Genomic DNA, 23,614 nt, shown 5'->3' with positions numbered 1-23,614 from the left:
AGTTGTACCTTTATGCCTTATTTGTGAGCCATTGGATGAGTCTCATTTTCTTGCCTTTCAAGCCATCATCTCAGTCCATGTTGGCCACTATTTTGGCCTGCATAAGGTCTGTTTGGGGCTGGTTTGGCCATTTGAGCATTGTCTTGGATGCCTCTAGTGTAATACACTTCACTAGCTTTGATGCTTAAGCCTTGCAACATGCATCACATGAGTTGTTTGCATGATTTTAAGTCATTTAGCATGACATTTCAGTGCTGGAACATATGCCATTGTACTCCATGTTTCATCCTTTCAATGCCTTTGGAGAGTTGTGTCTTGTGCCTTAATCCTGCATTAACATGAATGTATGCTTGGCTAATCCTTGAAGTCTTATTTTCAGCATGTTTGGCCACTGATTTGGGCATGGCTGAGGTCTGTCCATTTTTAGTTTAAGTCCATTGAGTATATGGTTTGCATGTTGTTGCATGCCTATTGCAGTGCATGTTGTTGCATGCTTGTTATATGGCCTCATATTTGCATGCTTTTGTTGCTTTGTTAAGTTAATCATGCGTGCATTACATTGGTTTAATATGCTTGTCTTTGCATGTTGCTGTATGCTAGTTGCATTGCATGAAATTGTTGTTGGCATACTCTTGTTGCATTAGCTTTGCTTGCATGCTTAGGTTGCATTCCATTGAGGTGGAATCCCATTAGTTTTGATAAGTCAATCATGTTGCACTGCATAGCATTTTGCATGCTTTCTGCATTGCATTGTGTGTTCATGCCTTGCCTCTTGATCAAACATGATAGAGGTTGAGGTCCCTTATGTGTTTTTGTGCATTTCATTCACGTTGAATTGTGCGACTTGGCCTCTTTGGCCATCATGCATTGAAATACGTGATTGATGGCTTGAGAGCCGAGCACTACACTTCTTTAAGTTTCAAACATGATAAGGGGTGTAGTTGCACAACATTTTCTTGCAAATATATTGCCATGCCTCTGTTTGTACTCTACTGCAGCAAAAGGAACAGTTTGCAGGAATAGATGGCCGATCGGCTATCTAGTGTGCCGATCGGCTAACAATATTTGGCCGATGGACTCAAAAGTGGTCGACGACCATCATCTCTTGGCCGATGGCCTTACCTTTTGGCCTATGGCTTCTCGGCATGTCCATGAGGTGGACCAGGAATGTTCTGGAGATTTTTTACAATTTTCAAAGGTGCAAAACAGTGCAAACAGAGGCAACATGAGGCATGGCAACGGATTTCCGAGCGAAGCCGACCAAGCATGCATCATTCATCATTCTGAGGCAGAGTTGTGGCAGCTCAATTCAGCTTTTTTCCTTTCTTACTCAGTTGATTTTGTAATTTAGCTAATTTGTTTAATTAGTTAATGTGTTATAATAATTAGTTGTAGCTAATTTTCAATTTGATTATGTGATAATTAGTCTAATTAGATTATTAGATTAGTTAGAATAGCTTAGCATAACTAGTTAGTTGATTCATTCGGATCCTCCGTCGAGAGGGCAAATTTTGTAATAAGCGTGCGTGTGTATGATGCATGTCTTCCAACCCCCATTTCTTTCTCCTTTTTACTTAACTGCTTACGATGGTTAGTTCTAGATCATGTTTTGATTAGCATCCTTATGCTTACATGTTTGCATCCATTCATTCGTATTGCATGCACCAGGCTCTGCGCATCATACTAACCGCATTGTATTTCAATTTCTACTTGAATACATGATTATCAAGTTGCATTTCACATGCTATCTTAGAATAGCCGAGCCTATTTTAGTTGCATTCTTGTATGTGTTGCATTAGCCATCTTAACATGAACTAGGATCATGCATGATTTCTAACTAGTTCTTTGTTTTGGCTCGGAGTACACTGTGAGTGTTTACGCTTTAGCATACTGCATGTGTGTTATTGATTGCCATAAAAACATGCTTGCCATGAGGCTAACTGCTTATTTGATATAACTGCCTGAATGCCTGTGGGTGAAGATTGGAATTGCTTGAATTGGAACAATTCATCAAATCCCCGATTTAGCCTACTTGCGAGTAGCAAACTTCAAACCATTTTCAAACAAATGAACGTGCAATGTTTTGTTCCAACTTAGGCGATCTAGTCTATACTTGTACGTTATGTGCATCACATAGTAATTCTAGGTTAATAACCGGAATAAGAACACATGCGTTTTCAAAAACAAAATATCATGCTTAGTAAAGGCCGATCTTTTGATCAGGCGAGCGGGGGTGCTCATTGCATGACCTTCCCCTCTCGTACCCAAGTTCCTAAGCCGAGACAACTTTGGTGATGATGGACACGTGGCCTTAGGCACGAGTCAGGGTTTCTTAAATCCCCAAAATAAAATATTTAGGTGGCGACTCTGTATTTGGCAAAGCAGTCCATGTTTGGCACTTCTTTATAAAAATCAGTTTTCCAAAACGATTTGCCGGATTTGGACTCTTTGATGATTTATCGGTCTCACATCGCACATTGTGAGATTAGATTCAGAACCGTGACATGAGTCCGAACTTGTAGTAGCTAGAGAACAAAACGGATTTCGCGCCCTCGCAGTGCGAAGCCCTGGGAGTTCTCGGGGTGTGTCTACACCTACATGAAAAATAGTATAATTATAGATCAACTAAATTGAATGTCAATGTGATGTAGGTTAAAAACACAAATGGATATAAGTCATCGTGTCTAACCTCTCAATGGGATACATTCATCTATAGTGAACTGGGCCAGCAATTTTAGCCTTAGTGGACAAATGGACGACTAAATGCACCATAATAGTAAAAAATGAGTGATGGAAGATTCTCTCCAAATTGCATAAAGTCACTACAATTTGAGATGGAAGTCAGTCAAGCTCTTTCATTAGCAAAACTTTGAAACATAGTTCCCTAAAGAAATAAGATGACTCAATTAGAGGTGAAGCCACTATTTTTGGTAATGCTCCTCGTAATGTGATAAGAAGAAGTTGCTGCATCAAAATATGACCATCATGACTCTTCAAACCTGTAATCTTACGTTGTCTAAGTTGGATACAACATGAAATATTTGAAGCATAACCATCTGAGACTTTTACCTCTTTCAAAACTTCAAGAAGTCATCTTTCTCTTTCAAAATCATAGAAAAACAAGCTAAATGCAAATATGTATTATTGGAACTGATCTTTTGTGGGTGATGTTCACGTCTTATACCTATCTCTTGTAAGTCAAGACGTACCTTCAAGTTATCCTTTGTCTTCCCATCTAAATTCAACAATGTTCCATATACATTATCAATCACATTTTTCTCTATATGCATCATATCAAGATTGTGATGCAATTTTTGATTTGCCCAATACGGCAATGTAAAACATATACTTCTTTTCTTCCGTGATTATATCTCATCACCATCTGCTTGCTTCTTTTTTTTCTTTTTTCTTTTTTTTTTTCATTTGCCTTTGTCTTCCCAAATTTGTAATCAAGGTCTTCTGTTTGCATCATATATTGGGAGCTGGTTCTATTTCTTGTTTGTCATCAAATGATGCTCTATCTTTACGAAATCTATGATCTTTATCCAAGAAATGCCCATGGCCTACATTACATGGAGTCAGGTGCGGGTGCGTATCTGAGGGTCAGACCCTTCAAAACTAAAAATTGAGGATACATAGATATGGATCCAAATTTAGATATGGGTATGGGGATACATTAAATAATTTTTTTAAAAATATATTTATTATATAAAGATGAGTTAAATAGTTATTTTTAAAATATATTTATTATTTTTTATCTTATATATTATTTTTATTAATAATATTTTTAATTTATTTATATATATTTTAATTTTTAATTGACATATTTATATTACAAATAAATATGATTTATATATAGTTATTTTTATTGATATATGATATATATATACTATAATTGACATATATATTAATTAAATATCTTTAGAGAGAGAGAGACAGAGAGAGAAAGAGAGAATAGGTTATAAATCAAAGAGAACTGCAGAGAAAAGAAAACAGAGAAAAGAGAAGATAGATCAAAGATATCAAAAACGAAGCTAGTGAAGGTAGATCGAAGCTCGTCTACGGTAGTGCTCGTCGAAGATGAAGTCGAAGTCGAAGTCAAATGGGCCAGGCCATGCCACGCTCGTCGAATTTGAAAGGAAAGTCGAAGGGCATAAGATCGAAGTCGTTGAACAGAGGATCGAAGACAGCAACCAGGTTCTCTCCTTGCCCTCTCTTTTCTTTCTTCTGCATTTAGGGCAAAATAGAGCCGTATCCATTTATAAAGGGCTGTATCCTGCACCTGTACCCATACTCGTGTCATGTCGTGTCGACACGGGTACCTCCCAAATTCCAAAGAGTCCATGTAACGTAGCCTATGGCCCATAAAACAACATTCTTCTCCATGTTTTAACCATCGAGAATGAGTCTTATAATTACAAGAAGGACGTGCAAGAGCACCCTTGGTATTCTAACCAAACAAATCACCATATGCGGGAAAGTCATTTATAGTCCACATTAGAGCTGCATGCATTTGAAGTTCTCTTTGGAAGAAATATCATAAGTTTGTACTCCAACATCCCATAATTCCTTCAATTCTTCAAGTAAAGGTTGCATATACACATCTATGTCATTCGAATGGGAGCTTGGACTAGGAATAAGCAATGATAGGATGAAAGAAAATCTTCTCATGCACATCTATGGAGGCAAATTATATGGGACTAATATGACCGGCCATATACTAAAACTAGTACTCATATTCCCATAAGGGTTAAATCCATATACTGTTAACCACAACCTGACATTGCAAGAGTCAAAGGAAAAATCTACGTATCGTGAGTTGAATGTTTTCCAAACCATATAATTGGCATGATGTCTCGTTATGCCATCATTTGTACGACCTTCAGCATGCCATTTCATAGAATAAACTACTTTTGAAGACATGAACAACCTCTGCAATTGAGGCTTCAACGGAAACCACTATAAAAACCTTTGCAAACAACAACTTTCTCAAAAAAAAAAAAATAAATAAAAAAATTCAAAGAAGCACGAGGTTCTGAACTAAACCTAAAGACAATGCTATGATTGGCTGATTTAGAATCATAGAAATAAGTTAATTAGATAAGGTAAAAAGTTATATGCTCAAACAAGACAAGTATTTTATTTTTTTTTGGGATAAATAAATAGGACAAGTAATGTTAATGTAGAAAACACAAAATGGCAATATAGTCTAGTACAACATATAAAAAGGTATGCATTGTTTTTGTATGACTTCCCTATATTTTTTTTTTTACAAAAACCGAACTATTATATAAGAGGATAATGTTTAATGTAACACCTTTTTTTTGGAGGAGCAACACCTACCCCAAGTGCTATCTTTGAAAATAAAGAACAGAACACACTGTGGTGATTTGTTGATCTTTTATGCATGCCAATGCATCAAACTTGCAAGTAAACCAAGTTTTAGTTGTATGACTAGTTTTTATGTTTAAAATGTTTGAAAAAAAAAATTTCTAAAAAGAAATTAAAAAAAAAAAAAAAAACCTTCATTGTTAGCAATGCAACACATTCACATTAATATCATATATATAGTTTGAAGGTCACATACCTATCCATTAGAATACACAATGGATATATATACACTTCATGACTTGGTGAGATGGCAAGTGCTCATCTGCTTCATCACTATACGGCATAGGTTCGAGTCATAAAAATTAATTTCTCAGCACAAGGAAAAAAATATCTACAGATCTGGGCTCAAGATGAGCATCAATGATCAATCTCAAAGGAAAGGAGAGTTCAAGTTAATTATTAGTTAAAGAGTATAATGATGTGTTGCTAACATGTGTTTCTATAATAAAATGTATAATGATAAATCACAGTAAAGGATCCTCATCCCTTGTATGAACCCCAAAAACTGCTTTGAAGCATATGTGGTTCATTTAAAAGGTGCTCTCTCTCAACAAAAAATAAAATAAAATTCAAGAAGACAACGTGCAGTGTAATTAACCTTGGGTCCCAAATTTGAATGCCCTCAGGTCATAGGTCCAATATTTAATATAACAGCTAGTGATAGTACTCTTCATACAATATCAAGCTTGCTTTGAGCATTCTTCCCATCCAATCCAATAGTCTAAATGACCTTCCAAATGTTTTCACTTTTTTTTTTTAGTCTTTAATCAATGTACACACACATCACATAAATGAAAAGTTGTGGTCATTGTGATTTCAGAGGCATCCATCAAACACATGCCTCTTTCTCTCTTGTGTAAGAGTGTGGAAATTTTTAGGTAAAGTAGACCAACAAGGGTTCCACTCGAAAAGGCGGTGTTCCCTATGAGACAACATTAATAATTTCAAATAAATTCAAGTTGATAATGTTGCAAATCCAAATTATAGCGCAGAAAACTTGCATATTTATTTATTTATCTCACGGTTCAATGCATGCACGCTTTCATAGACAAGAAGCAATGACTATAAAAAGAGGCAACAATTTTCTGTAATCATATTATTAAGCCAACAAAACATTACAAACTGTGCATTAAATTCATTGACAACAATTTTCTCAACCCAAAAAAAAAAAAAAAAAAAAAAAAAAAAAACAGAACAATAAACAGAACAAACCATTAAGCAAAAAGGTAGGCACTATTAATCCATTGTGGCATTTTATCAAATATCTAGCATACATAATGATTCCTCAAGCATGAGATTTTACTGTGTAGCATCAACAACAATCCATTAACTTCACTAATAATATTGGTTAAAATATGAATATCATAGATGATCAAATATATATGTGGGTGTGTGAGTGTGTGAATATCATAATCAGAATACAAAACATGTTAATCTTAAAAGCTATTTTATGTTTTTCCAAACATTGGATATTTATTTTTTAAAAACTAGGGGCAAACAACTGAGAGACATAGCATTGCATTTTAGGGGTTGAGTGTGATAGGAAAGTTAGGTTGCTGTTTCTGCACTGGATATTGGAATCTTCGTCAGTTACTATTATCTTTTTGTAACATTCAAATATTATGCTCCTGTTGCTTTATTTACTTTCAATGTCTCTTTCTTTTGACCCCAGTGTTTTCTTGTGCCAAATTTAATGCTATACAATCTACTTCTCTGCTTGTTTGTTATTTTATACAAGGATGATTAATCTCAATTATTTGCGCAAGCATTGTTATTGCCAGTTTTCTACTATGGAAGCCATTGATATTGTTTAATAGATGGTAGGAATCTTTGAGTCATTTCAAGCATATTTTTAACCTGAATATGCTTGAAAGAAGTACATACACCCAAGTATGCTACCTTTCTGGAAATCATGATATTGGCTATGCAACTTCTCGCTCTTATATGCTGGAGGTACGTTTACTTGTTATTCCTTGACCCTATTATCAAAATGGAAAAATATCTAGGCAGTGTATATTTTCTCTCCAATTCCAATCTTTCTCTGATCATTTCAATATTGAACAACAAATTATAGTGCAGTTTCCCTACAAATACCTTGCCCTACCTACTACTCTACAAGCCTAGTCCCCATTTAGTTTGTCTTTTCTCCAGGTAGGTACTATTACTCCATTGTGGCATTTTATCAAATATCTAGCATACATAATGATTCCTTAAGCATGAGATTTTACTATGTAGCATCAACAACAATCCATTCACTTCACTAATTATATTGGTTAAAATATGAATATTATAGATGATCAAATATGTGTGTGTGTGTGTTTGTGTATGTGTGTGTGTGTGTGTGGGTGGGTGGGTGTGTGAATATCATAATCAGTATACAGAACATGTTAATCAATCTATTTTCTAAATTATTTTCCCAAATCAAAATCATTCAAGATGTTCATGAAATCCTTCAAAGTAGAGAAGTTTTGGAGATATTAGAAGCAATGCATGGAATGGCAAGTATCTCATCTTAACAATGAATTCCATGGATCCAAACTTGTTCGAAGACAATGAGCGAGAAAGAAAAACTAAGACAGTAAGAGAGAGAGAGAGAGAGGGGGGTAGAGAGAGAAACTGAGAGACCAGAAGAAGAAGGGGATAAAGAAAGAGAAACTGAGAGAGCAGATTGACCTTGAAATCACAATGGTGCTATAGCTTGATGTCATTAACACGCCATAGTGGAAGATGAACGAAGGCTCTAATACTTCGCAAAAGAAGTGTTGATAGACTAGGGCACAAATTGTAATCAAGGAATTGAACAGGTTTTTTTTTTTTTTTTGGAGGGGGGGGCACTGAAATTCTAATATGTTATATATGATAAAAAAGAAAAAAGAAAAACTAGATTTCGTGCCAAATGAGAATTTCATTTGGCGGGCCTTGCTTGGCTTTTTGAAATGATTGAGGTCAAACTGTCACTATAAGAAAATATATGGCATTGTTTTAGGAAAAAAATGCTATTAAAAATTTTATTTTTAGTTGCGGTCAATAACCGCTATAATAGCCCATCTATAGCAGCATTTTTCAGGCCTCTGCAATGAAAAACACTGCTAAAACTTGATTGTCTTGTAATGAAAATAACAATATGAATCATTGAGAAAAATTTCATGGATGTTCTATGGATTTCGTATGGATTTCTTCTATACAATTGCCAACCTATTCCGCCTTTATATAAGCATGAGTTTATGTTTCTTAAATCAAAAGTCATGTCATTTAGATCCAAAAGTGACACCCTTTAAATCTAAGAGTAATATGTTTTAGTTTAAATTCAATGGTACCCCATGATTTAAATCCAAAAGACACATTTTTTTTAAAAAAATCAATGGTTACACCCTTTTGTTTAAATCCAAAAGTCACATTCTTTAAACATTCATATAACTATATTATATATTTAAATTATATAAATATATTATGAAAATATTCCAACACCACTTAAGTTTTGTTTCAGTAAAAATAAAATAAAATAAATAAGTCAAAAAATCAAAACAATAAAATTGTTTCTATTAAGCTAAAATATTAAAGAAAATTACATTCACCTCATTTGAGATATAAAGAATATACAACATATCTCACAGTTTAATATAATTACATCGATTTCCTTTGAATAATTCACAATAAGTCACAGTTTAATTTAGGTGAAGTGAAGCCCCTAACATGATAGAATTTAAATTTCAGTGATAATATTATTATTTTTTAATTCATGTAACTAATAAATTATTAATAAAAATGAGACCATAAATTGTATGAATTAAAAACTTTAACAGTGTCCAATATAATCATGTCAAACTTATATAACTTATTATATTTTTTTTTATAAACTTGGAAGTACGTCAATATAATTACTCAACATACAAGGATCACAAAAATTACTTGGCTGCTATTAGCAGGACAGTTAAGTCTTTCAATTATTTGACAACTTAGCCCTTACCGTTAATGAAGTTCAAAGGGGAAATTATTCAATGCTCTTAGAGTAATATTATATTTTATTTACAAGTAGACATTTAACACTTTATCTTTTAAAACTCTAACATAAAAGCGATGGATCCCATAATTTAGATCAATAACTGAAAAATCAAGAAATCCCCTAAATGTTGATTTGTGATTATGTATCAATTTTAAGTAGTAAACAACAATCCCAATCAAACAATCAAGACAAAGAGACACAACAATTTTATGTGGAAAAACCACAATTGGATACCTCCAACCGTGATAAAAAAAACCACGGGCAACAGCCACAAACAATCCACTAAAAAGATTAAAAGGAATTACACAGGTATACTCTCAATTACCTAGTGAATCCACGTCTATTGAACCAACCTCTATGTGCCTCTTCCAACCTGTCTTCACCTCGGAATTGTCTTTACGATGAGCCACCCCGGAATCCACCAAAGCTTCAGGCTCGAATTCTTCAGAATCCACCGAAGAACAACTCTCTCTTTTGTAGAACAAACAAAACCTTTGATGTACTCTCTTTAAACCATGAGTCGAATACTCAATAAAACATCAAAGAAAACTAACAAAATATCCCCATATATAAACCTTAATATCCAAAAAGAAGATCTGGAGGAATTGAGGAGTTGTCTAGTTTTGGGAGAAAACCAACTACTTATAGAAAACCAAAAGTAATCCTAGATTTGGAAGAAAACCCAATCTTTATTGAAATCCGAAAAACTGTGTTCGCGCGGTCCGCTCGAGCGCCCAACAGCCCGCTTGAGCGGAGACTTCATATTATGTGATTTCATATAGGCTCCACGCTCGAGCATCAGTTTCCACGCTCGAGCGTCGAATCACACCATCCAGTATATTTGCAGGCTTGACAGAAATGCTGAGAGGGTCCAATCCCCGCTCGAGCGTCACTTTCCCCGCTCGAGCGAGGAGGCCAAAACTGGAAAACTGAAGAAGGCAACTTTGGCAATTTTGAATGCATTTTTGCATTTTGCTTCTACAATTTTGAATGCATTTTTGCATTTTGCTTCGACCGCGAGCTGCCCGGGCAGCTCGACCCCTGTCATAATTAGCAAAGTGGCAATCTTAAAAACATTAACATCACAAACTTCTCTGCACGGCTCGATTCGGGTTGGATTCGCATCTAATAAACTCATAACCTTACTGAAATAAAAATGCGAATAAAATTACAACTTAAAGGAGTTTTGTCAAACGGGATTGTCAAGAAATAAAACCTAAAAATCTCCCCCTTTGGCAATGCCGTGACAAAACACACCTAACAAATAAAATCCTAAACACCCCAACCCATTACATCCAACAAAAACAAACTTCTTTCTCAAGGTCATGATCTGCAAAATAGTTATTAGTGCCACAATCTCCACAACAACTATTAGTCCTACAAGAGTATATGAAAAAGTAATAGACATATGGCACGATTATCTTGAAACATGAGATGGAAAACATGAATAGATGAAAACTAAGACTCATGAAAAACACCTCTCAAACAACAAAAGCAAGATCAAAAACCACACAAGCAATGATATGATGATGTAAATACCAGGAACACACAAGAATGGCAAACAGTGCATAACAACACGCAAAACATATAGCCAATCTCCCTTACCAACCATATCAAAGTGTTCATGCTAAACAACTCTTGTAATGAAAAACCAAACTCCCTTACCAACCCAAATCAAGATGAACCAAACTCCCCCTCACTAAAGGCAACCACAAACATTGAAAACAGTGAACAAGAAAAAAAATAATATGGTGAAGCAAGTAAGGAATTTCAGATTAGTACCTTAAAACACACAAGACTATCCAAGAAGCACCATTACAAGAAAACACAATGTGCACCGTCTGTAGAAGATTCCTCATTAAAGAAAGTGATGCATTATGTGAAAAGCATAGATCCCACGAGAAAAGTGTGTGTGTGACTCTTGGAGTTCGACAAACACTAAATTCAATCCAAGTAGTGATCTGAAAGTTAGACCTCCGACAAGAGAATCTAAGCACAACAAAGGAAAGTCAAACCACTAGGAATCAAGGGGTATTTGGTGAGTAAAAGCGGAGGCTCCCCCTCAATCAATGAATCTTTTCTCTTCTCTTTCTTTCTTTTGCACATTTTTTTCTTTCTTTTGCATATTTTTTCTTCTTCTCTTTTTTTTTCTTCTTCTTTTTCTTTTGCACAATCATTGGCGGCTGACACGCTCAAGAGTATGGAAACCGAACCAGAGAAACATGGATATAATAATGATGGCCTGGTTGGTGACTCTGAGGTAGCCTTTTCCTCATGGCTGGACTACAAAGAATAGAGGGAAAAGCCGTGGAGATGCAAAACGATGGAAAGTGGTTAAGAGACTCAACATCACCCAAGATATGCTAGTATCGGTCAATTCCTTTAGAAAAGCAAAAGATACAATGCCAGAAGTTCATAAAAAAATAAACACTAAGGCGGAAGACTCCAAAATTTACTAATTCAAGAGTGTGTACATAATGAGACATACTAATCAAAAAACACACACTCCAAAATGAGTAATAACCACAGAAAGCACACACATATTAACATCTAATGGATATTCTCATCAATTCCAATATGTACCAAGGACCACTCAAAAATTTCAAGCTTGCAAAACCATACAAAGAAAATCTTTTCGGGTTTTTTTATTTTTTTTATTTTTATTTTTATTTTATTTTTTTCTTAACCAAAGCAAGACAAAAAAACGAACAAGCACACATGTAATGACAAAAAAAAAAAAAAAAAACACACAGAAACCCCGAAACTAAAACGACAAAACAAATTAACACAAGTCAATTTTTCTCACCCAAACCGCTTTAGTATGAGCAAAGTTGTGAGCATTGCGGTTCTTGGGTGGTGTCTTGACGTTGTGATTCCCTTTGCTTCCAATGGGAACCCGTCTCGATGTGGTTTCCAACTTTCTATTTCTAGGTCTAGGCAAATGCACTCTCCCATGCAACTTATAACAATAAGGGCAAATATGACCATGCATACCACAATGATGACAAATAAAAACAGGGTGTACCTTCTTTTCTTTTACCTTACCAATTCTAGGAAGTTTGAGAAGTCCATCCTTATGTTGAAATTTTTGTTCTCTCTTTCCTTGAGTTCTTGTATCATGAGATGTAGATGCACTCTGTTTTTGCTCTTTGTTATCACCAAAACCGATGCCACTCTTGTCAAAACAAATTTGTTGAGAACCAATGATATTGTCCAAAGTCTTTGATCCTTTGTTCCAAAGAACAATGGTAGCCATAGCACACTTGAGTTCTTCCTCTTTCTTGATCATTAGTTCTTCCAAAGCAACTTGAGACATCTCGAGAGTTTCAATTTTTTCTTCATATGTTGTATAGATTTGCTGAAGCTCATTCTTCTCCATCTCACAAGTCAAGAGTTTTGCACAAAGAGCTTGTCGATCATTAGAAATCTTGATGGCATCATTCCTAGCCTCAGAAATCTCTTCCTTTAGTTTGACATTCTCACTTTCACATGCTTTGAGTTTCTTTGTGAGTTTGTCATTCAATTTGAATAAGTTAAGAGACTCCTTATACAACTTTTCATTAGCTTGCTCAAGCTCTTCATGATCACTCTCCGAGGATTCATCATCAGTGATATTCTCAACTGACCTCTTCGGAGAATCTGTTTGTCCTTCAGCTTTGAAAGCCACCATGAAAGCAAGGAATTGTTTATGTCCCTCTTCGCCTTGATCTTCGTTGTCACTTTCATCTTCATCAAATTCTGATTCATCATCACAAGTGATAGCAAGGGCTTTCTTCTTCCTCTGATGAGTAGGGCATTCTGAAGCAAAGTGGCCAAACCCTTGGCATTCATAGCATTAGAGTCTTTCAGAGTTCCCTTGTATCTTTCCTTTCTCCTTCTTGGCTATAGAATTAATTTTGAGTTTATCTTTGCCTTTGGATTTATGAGTATGAGTAGAGTCCAAAAGATTAGGATTCTTTTTCAAAAAATATTTTTTAAATTGTTTAACAAAAGCAGCCGTAACCTTGGAATCTATCTCACAATCCTCATCAGAATCCTCTCCAACTCTATGAGCACTACTAAAAGCAATATCTTTTTGTTTCTTTTTGAAATTCCTATGCGCCTCATAAGTTTGGAGATTTCCAACCAACTGATCTAGCTTGAGGTTGTCAACATCTTGAGCCTCCTCAATAGTCGTAACTTTTGGTTGGAAACGATCTGGCAAGTATCTCAAAAATTTTCCCACAACTTTGGATTCTGGTATTTTTTCACCTAAATTGAAGCTGGAATTTACAATGTCACTCAACTTCGCATAAAATTCATCAAAGGTCTCACTATCTTTCATTGAAAGGTTTTCGAAACTAGACGTGAGCCTTTGAAGTTTTGAGCGTTTAACAGAAGAAGTGCCCTCATGAATAGTTTGTAAGATATCCCAAGCCTCTTTTGCGACTTCACAATTACAAATATGACTAAACTCTTCAGGTGTGGCAGCTCAAAAGAGAGAATTGATAGCTTTACTATTCCAGCTACTATTTTGGTAATCAGTTGTGTCCCACTGTTCAATTGGTTTGGGGAAAGTTATTCCATCAACGGTAATTGTTGGTTCGGTCCACCCATTCACGACAGATTGCCAAACTTTTTCATCTACAGATTTCAAAAACGATCTCATCCGAGCTTTCCAAAATGAATAATTGGATCCGTCAAGTAGGGGTGGTCGAACCATAGAATTTTCCTCACGAATTGAATCCATTATCACAAATCAAATAAGATCTTGTTCTAAAAGAATATATTTTTTTTTTATAAAAAAAAGAACGACCTGTTTTGATACCAATTGAAAAATCTAGAAATCCCCTAGATGTTGATTTGTGATTTTGTATCAATTTTAAGTAATAAACAACAATCCCAATCAAACAATCAAGACAAAGAGACATAACGATTTTACGTGGAAAAATCACAATTGGACACCTCCAACTGTGATAAAAAAATCACGGGCAACAGCCCCAAATAATCCACTAAGAAGATTAAAAGGAATTACACAGGTATACTCTTAATTACCTAGGGAATCCACGCCTAATTGAACCAACCTCTATGTGCCTCTTCCAACCTGTCTTCACCTCGGAATTGTCTTTACGATGAGCCACCCCGGAATCCACCAAAGCTTCAGGATCCACTGAAGAACAACTCTCTCTTTTGTAGAACAAACAAAACCTTTGATGTACTCTCTTTAAACCATGAGTCGAATACTCAATAAAACATCAAAAAAAACTAACAAAATATCCCCAGATATAAACCTTAATATCCAAAAAGAAGATCTGGAGGAATTGAGGAGTTGTCTAGTTTTGGGAGAAAACCAACTACTTATAGAAAACCAAAAGTAATCTTAGATTTGGAAGAAAACCCAATCCTTATTGAAATCTGAAAAACTGTGTTCGCGCGGTCCGCTCAAGCGCCCAACAGCCCGTTCGAGCGGAGACTTCATATTATGTGATTTCATATACGCTCCACGCTCGAGCGTCAGTTTCCACGCTCGAGCGTCGAATCATACCATCCAGTCAACAGCCCGTTCGAGCGGAGACTTCATATTATGTGATTTCATATACGCTCCACGCTCGAGCGTCAGTTTCCACGCTCGAGCATCGAATCATACCATCCAGTATAATTGTAGGCTTAACAGAAATGCTGAGAGGGTCCAATCCCCACTCGAGCGTCACTTTTCCCGCTCGAGCAGGGAGGCCAAAACTGGAAAACTGAAAAGGTAACTTTGGCAATTTTGAATGCATTTTTGCATTTTGCTTCGACCGCGAGTTGACCGGAAAGCTCGACCCCCGTCATAATCAGCGAAGTGGCAATCTTGAAAGCATTAACATCACAAACTTCTCTGCAAGGCTCGATTCGGGTTGGATTCGCATCTAACAAATTTACAACCTTACTGAAATAAAAATGCAAATAAAATTACAACTCAAAGGAGTTTTGTCAAACGAGATTGTCAAGAAATAAAACCTAACAATAACTATTTATTTAGAGTACCATATAAACTCGGTCTAGGAGTATTAAATAATTTCTGAGGCAAAAAACATTTGAACAATAAAAGAATAATTTTTTAGTTATAATTTAGAGGCGTCTATTTGTTAATGAAGTTATGCATTGTGCGGGCCTTGCATGCTGTCTTTAGGTGCTACAAACGTTGGGCTCATGTCTTTCTTGTATTGTCTTTGGTCGGGGAGTTCTATTTAGTATGCCTAATTTAAATTTATAAATTTTAATTTTTAACATATCTTAATATAAATTTACTAATAAGCACAATGCATATTAAATCTCAAAATAATTTTTTTTTTCTCATAGTACACCTTAATCAGTTATTTATATTTAAATCTCTATATCTTCTTTCCCAAACAGTCAAAGTTTCTTCTTCTTCTTTTTCTTCCTCCATGCAAAACTCCAATCCACATTACCAAAACTCACCATCATCATCGATATCATTATTATTTTTTATTATTTGAAACCCTTAACTCTAAAAGAAAGTTTAAACAAAATCAAATAATAGATGAATGTAATAATCAAAATAGTTTTTTGAAGCAACCCATCAAAAAGGAGGTAAGTTTTCATAAAAAGGGATTTCACAATTTTTGTAGAGCACCATCAATTATTGTCTATATCATTTTTTTTGACAAAAATTAAAGGATCCAGTAATTAAATTAACAATAACATATTATTAGAGTTGTTCTTATTTTGTTATTTAAATAGTATATTATTTGATAACTACTCTTTCTTGTTAGTGTTTGATGCTTTTGTGCATATAAGTTTGGTCTTTTACTTTTCTACGAATATTTTTGTAGATAATTTATAATGTAAAAGTTTTTTTTCCTATATTGAAGAGTTTTATAATGCTTATGTAAAAGTTTGGTTTTTTCTGTATTTATAATACTTATGTGCTTATAAGTTTGAGTTTTTTTTTTTTTTTTTTAATATTTGAGAATTATTTTCTTTATTGAAAAGATTTGAAATAAAATTACAACTCAAAGGAGTTTTGTCAAACGGGATTGTCAAGAAATAAAACCTAACAATCGCCCCCTTTGGCAATGCCGTGACAAAACACACCTAACAAATAAAATCCTAAACACCCCAACCCATTACATCCAACAAAAACAAACTTCTTTCTCAAGGTCATGATCTGCAAAACAGTTATTAGTACCACAATCTCCACAACAACTATTAGTCTTGCAAGAGTATATGAAAAAGTAATAGACATATGGCACGATTATCTTGAAACATGAGATGGAAAACATGAATAGATGAAAACTAAGACTCATGAAAAACACCTCTCAAACAACAAAAGCAAGATCAAAAACCACACAAGCAATGATATGATGATGTAAATATCAGGAACACACAAGAAGGGCAAACAGTGCATAGCAACATGCAAAACATATAGCCAATCTCCCTTACCAACCATATCAAAGTGTTCATGCTAAACAACTCTTGTAATGAAAAACCAAACTCCCTTACCAACCCAAATCAAGATGAACCAAACTCCCCCTCACTAAAGGCAACCACAAACATTGAAAACAGTGAACAAGAAAAAAAATAATATGGTGAAGCAAGTAAGGAATTTCAGATTAGTACCTTAAAACACACAAGACTATCCAAGAAGCACCATTACAAGAAAACACAATGTGCATCGTCTGTAGAAGATTCCTCATTAAAGAAAGTGATGCATTATGTGAAAAGCATAGGTCCCATGAGAAAAGTGTGTGTGTGACTCTTGGAGTTCGACAAACACTAAATTCAATCCTAGTAGTGATCTGAAGGTTGGACCTCCGACAAGAGAATCTAAGCACAACAAAGGAAAGTCAAACCACTAGGAATCAAGGGGCATTTGGTGAGTAAAAGCGGAGGCTCCCCCTCAATCAATGAATCTTTTCTCTTCTCTTTCTTTCTTTTGCACATTTTTTTCTTTCTTTTGCATATTTTTCTTCTTCTCTTTTTTTTTTTCTTTTTCTTTTTCTTTTGCACAATCATTGGCGGTTGACACGCTCAAGAGTATGGAAACCGAACCAGAGAAACATGGATATAATAATGATGGCCTGGTTGGTGACTTTGAGGTAGCCTTTTCCTCATGGCTGGACTACAAAGAATAGAGGAAAAAGCCGTGGAGATGCAAAACGATGGAAAGTGGTTAAGAGACTCAACATCACCCAAGATATGCTAGTATCGGTCAATTCCTTTAGAAAAGCAAAAGATACAATGCCAGAAGTTCATAAAAAAATAATCACTAAGGCGGAAGACTCCAAAATTTGCTAATCCAAGAGTGTGTACAAAATGAGACATACTAATCAAAAAACACACACTCCAAAATGAGTAATAACCACAGAAAGCACACACATATTAACATCTAATGGATATTCTCATCAATTCCAATATGTACCAAGGACCACTCAAAAATTTCAAGATTGCAAAACCATACAAAGAAAATCTTTTCGGGTTTTTTTTATTTTTATTTTTATTTTTATTTTTATTTTTATTTTATTTTTTTCTTAACCAAAGCAAGACAAAAAAACGAACAAGCACACATGTAATGACAAAAAAAAAAAAAAAACACACAGAAACCCCAAAACTAAAACGACAAAACAAATTAACACAAGTCAATTTTTCTCACCCAAACCGCTTTAGTATGAGCAAAGTTGTGAGCATTGCGGTTCTTGGGTGGTGTCTTGACGTTGTGATTCCCTTTGCTTCCAATGGGAACCTGTCTCGATGTGGTTTCCAACTTCCTATTTCTAGGTCTAGGCAAATGCACTCTCCCATGCAACTTATAACAATAAGGGCAAATATGACCATGCATACCACAGTGATGACAAATAAAAACAGGGTGTACCTTCTTTTCTTTTACCTTACCAATTCTAGGAAGTATGAGAAGTCCATCCTTATGTTGAAATTTTTGTTCTCTCTTTCCTTGAGTTCTTGTATCATGAGATGTAGATGCACTCTGTTTTTGCTCTTTGTTATCACCAAAACCGATGTCACTCTTGTCAAAACAAATTTGTTGAGACCCAATGATATTGTCCAAAGTCTTTGATCCTTTGTTCGAAAGACCAATGGTAGTCATAGCACACTTGAGTTCTTCCTCTTTCTTGAACATTTGTTCTTCCAAAGCAACTTGAGACATCTCGAGAGTTTCAATTTTTTCTTCATATGTTGTATAGATTTGCTGAAGCTCATTCTTCTCCATCTCACAAGTCAAGAGTTTTGCACAGAGAGCTTGTCAATCATTAGAAATCTTGATGGCATCATTCCTAGCCTCAGAAATCTCTTCCATTAGTTTGACATTCTCACTTTCGCATGCTTTGAGTTTCTTTGTGAGTTTGTCATTCAATTTGAATAAGTTAAGAGACTCCTTATACAACTTTTCATTAGCTTGCTCAAGCTCTTCATGATCACTCTCCGAGGATTCATCATCAGTGATATTCTCAACTGACCTCTTCGGAGAATCTGTTTGTCCTTCAGCTTTGAAAGCCACCATGAAAGCAAGGAATTGTTTATGTCCCTCTTCGCCTTGATCTTCGTTGTCACTTTCATCTTCATCAAATTCTGATTCATCATCACAAGTGATAGCAAGGGCTTTCTTCTTCCTCTGATGAGTAGGGCATTCTGAAGCAAAGTGGCCAAACCCTTGGCATTCATAGCATTAGAGTCTTTCAGAGTTCCCTTGTATCTTTCCTTTCTCCTTCTTGGCTATAGAATTAATTTTGAGTTTATCTTTGCCTTTGGATTTATGAGTATGAGTAGAGTCCAAAAGATTAGGATTCTTTTTCAAAAAATATTTTTTAAATTGTTTAACAAAAGCAGCCGTAACCTTGGAATCTATCTCACAATCCTCATCAGAATCCTCTCCAACTCTATGAGCACTACTAAAAGCAATATCTTTTTGTTTCTTTTTGAAATTCCTATGCGCCTCATAAGTTTGGAGATTTCCAACCAACTGATCTAGCTTGAGGTTGTCAACATCTTGAGCCTCCTCAATAGTCGTAACTTTTGGTTGGAAACGATCTGGCAAGTATCTCAAAAATTTTCCCACAACTTTGGATTCTGGTATTTTTTCACCTAAATTGAAGCTGGAATTTACAATGTCACTCAACTTCGCATAAAATTCATCAAAGGTCTCACTATCTTTCATTGAAAGGTTTTCGAAACTAGACGTGAGCCTTTGAAGTTTTGAGCGTTTAACAGAAGAAGTGCCCTCATGAATAGTTTCTAAGATATCCCAAACCTCTTTTGCGACTTCACAATTACAAATATGACTAAACTCTTCAGGTGTGGCAGCTCAAAAGAGAGAATTGATAGCTTTACTATTCCAGCTACTATTTTGGTAATCAGTTGTGTCCCACTGTTCAATTGGTTTGGGGAAAGTTATTCCATCAACAGTAATTGTTGGTTCGGTCCACCCATTCACGACAGATTGCCAAACTTTTTCATCTATAGATTTCAAAAACGATCTCATCCGAGCTTTCCAAAAAGAATAATTGGATCCGTCAAGTAGGGGTGGTCGAACCATAGAATTTTCCTCACGAATTGAATCCATTATCACAAATCAAACAAGCTCTCGTTCTAAAAGAATATATTTTTTTTTATAAAAAAAAGAACGACCTGCTTTGATACCAATTGAAAAATCTAGAAATCCCCCAGATGTTGATTTGTGATTATGTATCAATTTTAAGTAATAAACAACAATCCCAATCAAACAATCAAGACAAAGAGACACAACAATTTTATGTGGAAAAATCACAATTGGACACCTCCAACTGTGATAAAAAAATCACGGGCAACAGCCCCAAATAATCCACTAAGAAGATTAAAAGGAATTACACAGGTATACTCTTAATTACCTAGCGAATTCACGCCTAATTGAACCAACCTCTATGTGTCTCTTCCAACCTGTCTTCACCTCGGAATTGTCTTTACGATGAGCCACCCCAGAATCCACCAAAGCTTCAGGATCCACTGAAGAACAACTCTCTCTTTTGTAGAACAAACAAAACCTTTGATGTACTCTCTTTAAACCATGAGTCGAATACTCAATAAAACATCAAAGAAAACTAACAAAATATCCCCAGATATAAACCTTAATATCCAAAAAGAAGATCTGGAGGAATTGAGGAGTTGTCTAGTTTTGGGAGAAAACCAACTACTTATAGAAAACTAAAAGTAATCTAAGATTTGGAAGAAAACCCAATCCTCATTGAAATCCGAAAAACTGTGTTCGCGCAGTCCGCTTAAGCGCCCAACAGCCCGTTCGAGCGGAGACTTCATATTATGTGATTTCATATAGGCTCCACGCTCGAGCGTCAGTTTCCACGCTCGAGCGTCGAATCATACCATCCAGTATATTTGTAGGCTTGACAGAAATGCTGAGAGGGTCCAATCCCCGCTCGAGCGTCACTTTCCCCGCTCGAGCGCGGAGGCCAAAACTGGAAAACTGAAAAAGGCAACTTTGGCAATTTTGAATGCATTTTTGCATTTTGCTTCGACCGCGAGCTGACCGGGCAGCTCGACCCCCGTCATAATCAGCGAAGTGGCAATCTTAAAAACATTAACATCACAAACTTCTCTGCAAGGCTCGATTCGGGTTGGATTCGCATCTAATAAACTCATAACCTTACTGAAATAAAAATGCGAATAAAATTACAACTCAAAGGGGTTTTGTCAAACGGGATTGTCAAGAAATAAAACCTAACAATAACTATTTATTTAGAGTACCATATAAACTCGGTCTAGGAGTATTAAATAATTTCTGAGGCAAAAAACATTTGAACAATAAAAGAATAATTTTTTAGTTATAATTTAGAGGCGTCTATTTGTTAATGAAGTTATGCATTGTGCGGGCCTTGCATGCTGTCTTTAGGTGCTACAAACGTTGGGCTCATGTCTTTCTTGTATTGTCTTTGGTCGGGGAGTTCTATTTAGTATGCCTAATTTAAATTTATAAATTTTAATTTTTAATATATCTTAATATAAATTTACTAATAAGCACAATGCATATTAAATCTCAAAATAAATTTTTTTTTTCTCATAGTACACCTTAATCAGTTATTTATATTTAAATCTCTATATCTTCTTTCCCAAACAGTCAAAGTTTCTTCTTCTTCTTTTTCTTCCTCCATGCAAAACTCCAATCCACATTACCAAAACTCACCATCATCATCGATATCATTATTATTTTTTATTATTTGAAACCCTTAACTCTAGAAGAAAGTTTAAACAAAATCAAATAATAGATGAAAGTAATAATCAAAATAGTTTTTTGAAGCAACCCATCAAAAAGGATGTAAGTTTTCATATAAAGGGATTTCACAATTTTTGTAGAGCACCATCAATTATTGTCTATATCATTTTTTTGACAAAAATTAAAGGATCCAGTAATTAAATTAACAATAACATATTATTAGAGTTGTTCTTATTTTGTTATTTAAATAGTATATTATTTGATAACTACTCTTTCTTGTTAGTGTTTGATGCTTTTGTGCATATAAGTTTGGTCTTTTACTTTTCTACGAATATTTTTGTAGATAATTTATAATGTAAAAGTTTTTTTTTCCTATATTGAAGAGTTTTATAATGCTTATGTAAAAGTTTGGTTTTTTCTGTATTTATAATACTTATGTGCTTATAAGTTTTTTTTTTTTTTTTTTTTTTTTTTTTTTTTTAATAATATTTGAGAATTATTTTCTGTATTGAAAAGATTTGAAATAACTTAGTTTTTTTAGTTTGCTTATTATTTATTATTTAGGTTTACCTTGAGGGTAATTTGAGAAAAATAATAGGGTGTTTCCAATAATAGGGTATAATAAGAGTAAAATAAAATTTTAAATAATTAAACAAGATATACTTAGAAATTAGGAGTAATTAATAATTTTTTTTGGGTATAAATAGAATCCCTCCTTTCGTCCTTTGGTGCAACAAACGTTGGGCCTATGTCTTTCTTGTACGAGAATCTTATTTTGAAGCAAATTTCCTTAGTCTTCTTTTCGAATAAATTTTTGTAGTCTAGATTTTTAATTTTTTTGATTATTTTAACTTAGCTAAAAAAATTATATTTGGGATGATTTTTTTTTTTTTTTTTGTAGCTAATTTGATGGTTATAAGAGAGAAAGTAAAATGATTATAATTTGAATATGATATTTTGTCTTATTGAGTAAATTAGCATGTTTAAGCCTCCGTTTGGGAAGTTGGCTTCAAGGCTTTTTTGGCTAAAATAGCCACAAAAAACAAAATAAGTTTTTTAACTCAATAAGACAAAGTATCACATCCAACCCATAATCATTATATTCTTTTTGTCACAAAAAAAATAAAAAAGCCAAAAGTCTTTTCCAAACCAAACTTTTTAGCCCCATGCTAAAATAATCAAAAAAATCAAAAAGCCAAAAACCTAACCCACTTCCCAAACGGAGGCTTTACTTACTAATTTAGCCAAAAAAGTGCATGAGTGATTTTAGTTGGATAGTTAAAATTCTTATTTATTAAAGAGTAATGTTTGAGGGCCCGAAAATGGTGGCTCGAATTTGGCTCAAAACCCAAAACGACGTCGTTTTGGGTTTTGATTTTTTTTTTTTTTTTTTTTTTCTTTTCTTCCCTTCCGCCATTTTCTTCTTCTTCTTCTTCTTCGCAGAGACAGAGAGGGAGAGGGAGAGAAAGAGAAGAGAGAAAGAGAGAGAGAGGGAAGACAGGTCGCCGGTCGCCGATCGCGTAGCCGCGCCTCCGTCGCCGATCGCCGCCTCTGCTCGTCGCCGCGCCTCCGCCTCCGTCGCCGATCGCCGCCTCTGCTCGTCGCCGCGTCTCCGCCTCTGTAGCCGATCGCCACCTCTTCTTCCTCCGTCTTCTTCCTCCATTTTTTAGGCCCCCTCCAGTCCTTCCTCCCCCTCCTCCTCCCCCCTCCCCCTCCCCCTCCCCCTCCCCCTCCCCTCCTTCTCTTCTTCGTCTGCTGAAAAAAAAAAAAAAAAAAAAAAAATTTCGGGGCATTCGGGGGTCCCGTTTTCGGGCCCCCAATCACTACTGTTTATTAAAACGTGTGTAAATTTAAATAACTTGTAAAAGTAAGATTCAATTTTGTGTTAATATTTATCAATTTAAAAAATAAATGAATTACTCTAATCTTATGATTAAAATGTGTCTTAAGTCTCGTTTAGGAATATATTATTTTAGTAATTTTTTAAATTTTTACAAAAAGATATATAGAAAAATAGAAAG

The sequence above is a fragment of the Camellia sinensis genome, chromosome 9, assembly GCF_055761805.1.
Source record: "Camellia sinensis isolate YWXY chromosome 9, ASM5576180v1, whole genome shotgun sequence".
NCBI classification, from domain to species: Eukaryota; Viridiplantae; Streptophyta; class Magnoliopsida; order Ericales; family Theaceae; genus Camellia; species Camellia sinensis.
Note: the sequence above shows the minus strand (reverse complement) of the source record.